General features: G+C 40.3%; 1 long non-coding RNA gene across 2 annotated transcripts; it reads right to left on the bottom strand.

Moving 5' to 3' along the window:
• Window positions 1–2,197: 2,197 nt before the first annotated feature.
• LOC141021250 (uncharacterized) lies at window positions 2,198–5,724 on the bottom strand. Of its 2 annotated transcripts, none has more exons than XR_012181660.1 (2): window positions 5,221–5,724; window positions 2,198–5,134 (listed from the first exon to the last, which is right to left on the bottom strand). It is a non-coding gene; the product is annotated as an uncharacterized lncRNA (long non-coding RNA). The 2 variants fall into 2 exon arrangements; XR_012181661.1 differs by having other exon boundaries at window positions 2,198–4,814.
• Window positions 5,725–8,147: the final 2,423 nt, after the last annotated feature.

Below are 8,147 nucleotides of genomic sequence, written 5' to 3'. Positions count from 1 at the left end.
GAGATATGAAGATGGTGATATTAGAGTCATGCTAGTTGAGTGGTTATGAATTTAAGAAATACTTGTGTTAAAGTTTGTGATTCCCGTAGCATGCACGTATGGTGAACCGTTATGTGATAAAGTCGGAGCATGATTTATTTATTGATTGTCTTCCTTATGAGTGACGGACGGGGATGAGCGATGGTCTTTTCCTACCAATCTATCCCCCTAGGAGCATGCGCGTAATACTTTGCTTTGATAACTTGTAGATTTTTTCAACAAGTATATGAGTTCTTTATGACTAATGTTGAGTCCATGGATTATACGCACTCTCATCCTTCCGCCATTGCTAGCCTCTCTAAATACCGCGCACTTTCCGCCGGTATCATACACCCACCATATACCTTCCTCAAAACAGCCACCATACCTACTTATCATGGCATTTTCATAGCCATTCCGAGATATATTGCCATGCAACTTACCACCATTCCGTTTACTATGACACGCTTCATCATTGTCATAATTGCTTTGCGTCATCATGTAGTTGACATCGTATTTGTGGCAAAGGCACCGTTCATAATTCTTTCATACATGTCACTCTTGATTCATTGCACTAGTCGTCAACCCGTGCATTTGCACGGGCTAGTTTTATAAAAAATTATCATTTTCTCACTTTATATTTCGCTTCATATTTTACGTGTATGTAATATAAGTAAATTATCTATGGTTAGATATTAATCTTTCCTATAGGATCCCACTTGCACATAATAACTATTGAAATGTATGGAAATGTATGGGAACACGCTATAGATGGCATGAAAGTAACTTGGATCATTAGAGAAACAAATACATGTGAGTGCCTAAGTGAATCAATGTGATTTCAACTATAAATATGTTTTGTTATAAAAAATGCGATAATTAATTAGGCTTCAATGGAAACGACTCACCAAGTAGATGGCTAAATATTTATTTGGAATATCACTAAAAGAAACATTATAAAATGTTTAGAGACAATGCCATCAACATGAGGCACTAATCCAATTTACACTTAGTCAACATATTTTGCATATGCTTAAGATTTTTACTCATGCATCCAAAAGAAGCACCTTCCAACACATTATATTTTTAGCATTCAATTTAAGAAATCTGGTACTATATAAATTAATCATTTATGAGGAAAAATATAGGTAAAAACATATTATAGACATAATTTAAATTCATAAATTTTGTACAAATAATGGGCTTTAAAAAAAGAGATAGACAATACAGTAGGGGAAAAGATGAATAAGACAGAGATTTGCAGTAGTGAGATGACCATCTTGCATTAACTTTTCTGCTAGATTATCCTTTTGAACAAAATTATGGTGCATGTGCCAAGTTGATCCAACATTCGTGAAAAAAACATAAATAAAAAACTATATAAAATCAGACATCAAGGTAATGCCTTCGAATAGTCATTGTGCAATGCAAGACACATCTTGATCAGAAACATTATTGTTAAAATTTTCTCCTGGAACTAAGTTTCTCTTAACATGACCAAAGGTAAACACTCTGCACATCTTGGCATAGAAGTTATAGATCAGAAAACCCCTCTACCACATTACTGGAACATTTTTTTTGCGAAGAACACATTACTGGAACATACGAAGACAAAATCATTGTTTTTGCTGAAACAACGAAACTCGGCTACCTACCTAAATACATGACCACATTCATTAAAATCTATTTCGCTCAGCATGAAAATACATCATTCTCGCAAAAAGAGATGACCATTAGTACAAACCTCTTACCTTGGCCAAAGCAACAAATTTAGTAGATCACTACTTTAGTATTCTAAACGCTCTTATATTAGTTTACGGAGGGAGTATATTATGCTGAGAAGTACACTGTGATTTATATTGATCGCGTGAAGACACCACAATAACATCATTAACGTTCAAGTGGTCTTATTTCAAAAGGTACGAACCATTTGAATCTATCTTATTCAGGAATCATGTAGTCACAAAAAGTGTATATGAAGAGTTCTTTTGTGTTGATGATAATATCAACAGAGTACAACTTCCCTTACCCTACCAATGATATGACTCCTAGTTGATATCACCATGTATTTCACACGCCATCTACTGAATCTACAATTTAGTAGTTCTCACACACAATTGTCAGAAAATCGAAAGTGCAGCAGGAACAACACCCAATGCATTAGTAGTTCTCATGTGCCTTTGCATTTGCAAACCAATTGTCCACAAAAAATAGATATTCAGATTCATAACAGAAACCCCGAATGTTTTAGTAGTTGACACAGAGCTTCAATGTCAAGTGAGTCTAACTATCTGCTACAAATTCATGAGAAGTCAATTGTCTAACCTACAACGGTCAGAACATGGCAGCTTGGCAAGGAACTTCCTTGAACAGGAGATTGTGGTGGACCAGCAAATCAAATCAACAACATCAGTAGTAACTGGAGATTGGGGCAGGCCATTGCCATGTTAACTCTCCCATAGAGGGTCTTGGACATGTTTTACCGATACAAAAATTGATTAGTAACTTGAACAGCGATGATGTTGATAACTGAAATTAGGCTCCTTCATGATGTTGTCACCTGTTTAGACATCATGTTTATTTTATAAGCTCATCTGGTGAGCATAGTTATGCCCGACTGATGTCCATTATGTATTCATAGGTTGTATACGTGAGAAAATTATGCTCCAATCAATCTCCATAAGGTATCCATAGGTTCTACGTGAGAAGAGCCTGAATTGCATTCCTGGAGAGAACAATATTATCCAAGCACGCGATACACAACAAATTGAACCCAAATCCAAAGTTAGTGTGGATTAAAGTATAAACCTGCAAGAAAAAGTTTGAACAAAATATTGTGAGAAAATGAACCTGCACGGATGAGGAAAACAGCTTTGATGCAATAAGATAGTTTAGCACAGTGGATCCATGACCCAATTTTGTTTTGAAAGAGACATGGGTTAGCTTTCCATGGAGTGGGAGGTGGCGGGAGGCAGAGACATAACGCAAGATTGCTTGCAGTTGTTTTTGAACCCGGAGAGGAAGAGATGGTGGAGAAGCAGTGATCTCTTTCCGGCCTGGAGGAAGAAGTACAGGGCGTCATGTCCATCAACAATAGTGTTTAATCTTTCTGATAATACTGCCACCTAATGATGTTGTATCTTTTTCCTAGCATACTCTTGTTTTCATTCTTATTATCTAGTTCTGCAAATACCCTTTATTTGTTCTGTTCAGTGAGCATGATAATAATTGACAAAAGGGCAGCATGTCGTGGACCACATTTATAGCAATTAAGTGAGTCAATTACCAGAACTTGAGAAAACTATACGTTCAGTATGCAGCACTCCCAGCTGCACTTTGATAGAAAAATATATGCGAAAAGCATTCAGCGGATCCGACAAAGAAACTGAAGCAAGTATAACACATAGTTTAAGAACAGGGGACCCTCCCAATACTACTATACCTGATTTTGTCAACAAAGAGCATAATAGGTCGCTAGTTTGCTACATCTTGAGGAAAGGAGCATATACACAATATTATTAGTTGAGGGTCTCTGCCACGCAATAATTTGACAAATATGTTACCACATTTTTTAAAACAAATTTACAGTTTTCAAGATAAAGAAAAGTATTTGACAGCTTGCATGGAAGGAGTTTTTACCTTAAACTGTGAGTGTCTTCGATCAGGCCTTCTTGTGTGCTTGCTATTCCTGCACAATAGGCAAACATGACAGGCTTTGCATGAAAACCAATCTGGATCAAGGTGCAAATCCATTGACGCAGCTAGTCACATAGAGGATGTGACGTTACTAAGTTGGTGCACTGATCGATGGATGCGACGGCGCCATCTCGTCCACAACGACAACGTTAAGAAACAGCGTCGGCGGGGCGTGCACTAATCAGTCCATGCGACGGCACAATCATTCTCATCGACAACGGCGGTAATAAGGAGCAGTGGGCATGGCATGCACTGATAGATCCTTGTTGCGGCACCACCATCTAGCGACAACAGCGGCATGGTATGTGTGTGTTGCCGTATATACCGACTCAAGAATAGTAGTATATATCGACTAAAATATTATGTGTATATACTTACTAAAAAAAGTAGTAAGCCGATTCACAAAAAAATACTATGTATTGCCTTGCAAAAAATTTTGTATACACTGCATCTGAAAAAAGTGTATACTTACTTCATTAAAAAGTATGTTATATACCCCCTTTGATTTAATTGCGTATGCTATATACTGCCGTGCACAAAGAGCACTGTACATACTACTTGGTTGTAGATATATATAGACAAAATACAGTACAATAGTATATACTTGAAATTAGCACCTTATATACTACTTCTGATGGTAGCATATACCACAAGGAAAATATAAAAATGACATCAGCTGTTCTAACCAGTTCTAAAATGTGGAATAGAGTCCATGGTAAAAATGTGGTATATACTCCATTACAACAAAGTTAGTATATACAATATGACAAAAATATTGTTCTGGTATATACTGATTATTGACGCCATACTCCGTCCAAAGCTCCCAAGGCACGGGAAAAAAATAGAAGGACCGTATATTTTCAAGAGTTAGCAACTTGGTTTCTACTCTCATAGTCATAGGTGCAGTAGTATTTCCTCCGTGAATTAACATGCCTTTGCCAAAAGATGCTAATCATACAATGACCTTGTTTCTGTAGCATAAATGGATGAAGCATCATTGATCAATACTTGGACGGGGAATGAATTGCTTCTTGTGGGAATCAGCAGAGACGTTTTATTGGCAAATAAAGCTCAAATCCTGCATACTAAACTGCAGTACACTGGGAAATAGAAAGCAATGCATAGGGTATTAGGTAAATTAAAATATGGTAAGGTTCATTAGGTTAAAGCAGAACCCTAGCAATTAAAAACAAAATTGCATTGTCCTCTGTCAAATTCAATCCAATCGACCACTCTCGACTATTAGTATTAACTGAAGCACCTATTAACAAACTAACTAAACCACCATGATTGAAAAAACTATCTAAATCACCATTGTGCAGCCAGAGGATTGTACTATTGACCAAGTTCCTCGGCAAACCCAAGTTCGCGCGGTAGTGGAGATTATGCCCACGAACATGGAAATCTAGTAGTACTCCACCTAGAACACCCGTGAATTTTTCCAACCAAGTTCCATGAGAGAACTTTAGAGAAGAAAAATATGGAACTTTAGAGAAGAAAAATTACCTTGCCCAGCAACCACTGAGAACATGGTCGAATTTGCTACGCGTAGTGCGTTCTTCTCCGGAGACTTCCGCGCCTCGGCGGTCCAAAGTGTGGAGGGGCACAACAGGACACCATTGTTGTCACATATAGGCATCGCCGCAGGAGAGGAGAGAGTCATGTGTCATCGTAAATGCGGATGTGACGTTCGATCTGAGCGGAGGAGCAGGAGGTGGGGATAGATCAACGGACGTGACACAGCCCGCCTCCTGCGCGGTTCCTCGACCAGACGCATCACCGCCACTCGACTGGAAGTAGCCATCGCCGCGTGCTGGTCCAAGGGAGAGGATCAAGGAGAGAGATGGTTAAGGTGGCGATGGAGGTGGTGGGATGCTACAGAGGGTGGATGCGATGGGCACTGGCGACAATGATCGGGGCGGGGAGCGGCGACAATGATCGGGGCGGGGAGCGGCGGCGTGATCCATGGCAGGCGATGGGTGGGACACTGGGGATCGAGAAGTTTTTTTAGATGGGGGTTTGGGATGTTAGAGATAAGAGAGGGTAGTGGGCATTTAAGAGTTTTTTCTTTGGCCTAATTAAGCAAATAATTAAGAAAAAATTACATGGGTTGATCTGATGGTTTATTTTAGTATAATAAGTTATAAGATGGGAGTTATGATCGTGGCTTTTGTGGACTCTACTTTTAGAGCCGCTAAATATTTGAAGTACTTGGAAAGTTTTTTTAACAATTGAGCAGAATTGTAGTTAAGAATATTATATGGTTAGATCTACACCGTAATAACTTTGTCCCACCAGATGAATGGTTCTTAATTACTGATTAACATGGAATTTTTTTGGGAGTCTGTAATTAGTATAGGTATAGATAGATAGATAGATAGATAGATATAAATATCCCGGTACACCGCCGGAGGCATTCACATAGAGTCATAATTTGTTCTAAGTATTGAGTTGTAATTCTTCAGTTGTAAGTGAATAAAGTGTGATGATCATCATTATTAGAGCATTGTCCCAAGTGAGGAAAGGATGATGTAGACTATGATTTCCTCACTGTCAGGACCGGATTTTCGGAATATCAATTTCCCAGAAAATGGCCCTTGCGCTCACCAGCCCCAGGATTACTGGTAGCTGATGAGGCACCAACTTGATCAGAAACTCCAAGCAAAATACATAATATGTAGTACAAGACCATTCTGGCCTATGAGTACAACAACTGGTTTCTAGTGGTTGATGGCGGAAGCGGTTTGTGGTTCATCAGCGGCCATGGGACTCCATTTCCCACAGGAACAGCTGACCAGGTTAACTCCTATCTTCGCGAGGCTGTTGTCACCATTGCGTAGGTTCCGGGGCTGACATCGCAACGCTCCTCTCCAAGCAAGAAATCTGGCCAAGACAATAGCCAGGGACAAGCCAGTGAGTACTTTGAATGTACTCGCAAACATTATGAACACTGGTATAATATAACAAGGGATAATCATACTCCGAAATATTCTATGATCATAACGTCAGTCACGAAATAAAAATCCATGATGCATGCAAGCAGGTTGTTCATATAAAACATGAGTATGCAATCAGAGAGTAGAAATAGAATGCACCGATCGAGTGTCTGAAGCGACGCCTCGAAAGGACAATAACATGAAGCATGCCTCAGTCGGGCGTCTGAGCGACACCACATAAAGGGCTTATAAAGTAAACAAATAACAAGCATGCCACAGTCGGGCGTCTGAGTGACACCACATAAAGGGCTTATAAAGTAAACAAATAACAAGCATGCCACAGTCGGGCGTCTGAGCGACACCGCATAAAGGGCTTATAAAGTAAACAAATAACAGGCATGCCACAGTCGGGCGTCTCAGCGACACCACATAAAGGGCTTATAAAGTAAACAAATAACAAGCATGCCACAGTCGGGCGTCTGAGCGACACCGCATAAAGGGCTTATAAGGTAAACAAATAACAAGCATGCAACAGTCGGGCGTCTGAGCGACACCACATAAAAGGGCTTATAAGAAAATAATCACAATGAATATCCAGGAGGTAGAACCGTCCCAGGGATACTCAATAATTCAAGTAATAAAAAGGGTTAGTCCAATATAATAATAATCATAATCATCATAAGTCACAAGTCATGATCCATGTTCTGGTTTAGCAGCTTCTCCTCCGAAGACCGACACTAAGACCGACACTTGACCCATCCCAGACTGTAGTCCTTACCCACGGACACGGCTATTCGAATGGATTTAACCTCTGCAGAGGGTGTACTTTTTACCCACGAGTAACGGATTCCTTTAGTCCATCGGGACTAATTCCGTCCACGGTCTTTCAATTGAAAACACACCTGACCGCACACACCAGCCTAACTTACCGGTGTCTGGAATCACCCACGACGCCTGTTAAGCAAAACTCTGAGTGGGGAGGCTACAATCTCGATTAGCATGGGATCAAATTTATACCGCGCGCTACTAAGGGGTGCCCCCCTCTCGGTCCCCACCGGAAACACCCATGCCCCCGGACCAGGTGGCATGCCTACCGGCTGCAGCCGGTATCTTCCACCATGGCCTCTCTGTACGGTGTGTGCTAGAAAGGGGTTGACAACTTACTGAACCATACCCTACATATGGCAGGGACAAGTGGTAGTACGAAACAAGTATGGGGGTTACTGGAACAAGACTCGATCTATGGTCGACTCAGGAGGTTTAAGTATTTCCTGCATGATTAGCATAACAAATATATTTCAACCAACAGACAGAATCACCACTCATCATACCTCATCATGCCATACCGGACACAACCGTCTCGACGAGGAACTAGAGACAAGCTCGTGTCTACCCAAGACAGAGGCTTTCCCGGAGTCCTTTCGGTATGCATGAAAGGCATGCGATGGTGATTACTATCACAACGCATCCATTTCCAACAGCAAAGAATCTTCATTA

The sequence above is a fragment of the Aegilops tauschii genome, chromosome 4 (genome assembly GCF_002575655.3).
Source record: "Aegilops tauschii subsp. strangulata cultivar AL8/78 chromosome 4, Aet v6.0, whole genome shotgun sequence".
In the NCBI taxonomy this organism is placed as follows: domain Eukaryota; kingdom Viridiplantae; phylum Streptophyta; class Magnoliopsida; order Poales; family Poaceae; genus Aegilops; species Aegilops tauschii.
This window is presented reverse-complemented; position numbering and strand designations above follow the sequence as displayed.